The sequence below is a fragment of the Empidonax traillii genome, unplaced genomic scaffold (assembly GCF_003031625.1).
Source record: "Empidonax traillii isolate 1590-97213 ecotype Southwest subspecies unplaced genomic scaffold, ASM303162v1 scaffold2657:size43024, whole genome shotgun sequence".
Taxonomy (NCBI): domain Eukaryota; kingdom Metazoa; phylum Chordata; class Aves; order Passeriformes; family Tyrannidae; genus Empidonax; species Empidonax traillii.
Window position 1 is genome coordinate 1 of NW_020957850.1, and position 1,685 is coordinate 1,685.

Sequence of the window (1,685 nt, forward strand, 5' to 3'; positions counted from 1 at the left end):
CCCCCCGGCCCCCCCCCAAAACGGCGAAACCCCCAGAGACGGTTCCACCCCCTCCCCCCCCCGAATTTCCACGTTCCGGGTCAAAATCCCCCCTTTCCACAAAAAAAATGGGGGTTTGGAGCAGAACCACTTGATTGGGTTTACTGATTAAAACTAAAATTAGCTCATTGATACAGGGTTTTGTCTGGTTTTTTTGGGGGGAATTAAAGATGGGTATTTCTGGGTTAAACCTGGTTATCTGTGGGTTAAAACCTGGTTATCTGTGGATTAAATCTGGATATGTGTGAATTAAATCCAGTTATCTGTGGATTAAACCTGGTAATCTGTGGATTAAACCCAGTTCCCTGTGGGTTAAACCCGGTTATCTGTGGTTAAACCTGGTTATCTCTGGGTTAAACCTGGTTATCTGTGGTTAAACCTGGTTATCTCTGGGTTAAACCTGGTTATCTGTGGTTAAACCTGGTTATCTCTGGGTTAAACCCGATTCCCTGGGTGTGTTTGGGAATGGGACACTGGGATTGAGGCTCTGGATTTGGGATGAGCACCTGGGGAAGGGGCATTTAAATCCAGGTAAGGGGGATTTAAACCAGTTCTCTGGGATTTAAACCAGCTCTCTGGGATTTAAACCAGCTCTCTGTGATTTAAACCAGCTCTCTGTGATTTAAACCCAGGTAAATGTGATTTAAACCAGATTTATCTGTGATTTAAACCAGTTCTCTGGGATTTAAACCAGCTCTCTGTGATTTAAACCAGCTCTCTGTGATTTAAACCAGATTTATCTGTGATTTAAACCCAGGTAAATGTGATTTAAACCCAGGTAAATGTGATTTAAACCAGGTACTGATTTGCACCCAGGTAAATGGTGATTTAAACCAGATTTATCTGTGATTTAAACCAGATTTATCTGTGATTTAAACCAGATTTATCTGTGATTTAAACCCAGGTAAATGTGATTTAAACCAGGTACTGATTTGCACCCAGGTGAATGGTGATTTAAACCAGATTAATCTGCGATTTAAACCCAGCTATTTCCCAGTTAAACCCGGGTATTTGTGATTTCAACTCGAGTATCTGATTTAAATCAGGCACCTGTGACTGAAACCCTTCCATTCAACCCCAAATTAAACCCCAGGGAACTGCGAATTCAAACCCAGGCGCTTCCAAATTGAATTAAAATCCAAATTCTACCAAAAAGGCACTAAAACCGCCCCAAACGCCCCAGGAAACGCCTCCAAAAATCCCAAACCCCGGATTTATCCCAGACAAAACACCCCCCTGAACCCGAGATCGCCGGGAAGCTCCACCCAACCTGCTTTTTTTTGGGAGGGGGGGGATTAACTTCCCTTTCTTTGGGATTTCTGCTCCTCTTTGTTCCCCTCCCCCCCGGCCCCACAATCACATCCCGATTATTCCCAACCCCATCCATCGGATTTCCCGACCCCACCGAGGCCTCCCCTGCCCGGGAGGCCGAGCCCAAAGCGGGCGGGAGCCACGGCACGAGCTTGGCTTTCCTTCCCCGGGAAATTTGGGATGGAGGAAAACCCCAACCCTGGTCCCAAAGCGGGCGGGAGCCACGGCACGAGCTTGGCTTTCCTTCCCTGGGAAATTTGGGATGGAGGAAAACCCCAACCCTGGTCCCAAAGCAGGCGGGAGCCACGGCACGAGCTTGGCTTTCCTTCCCTGGG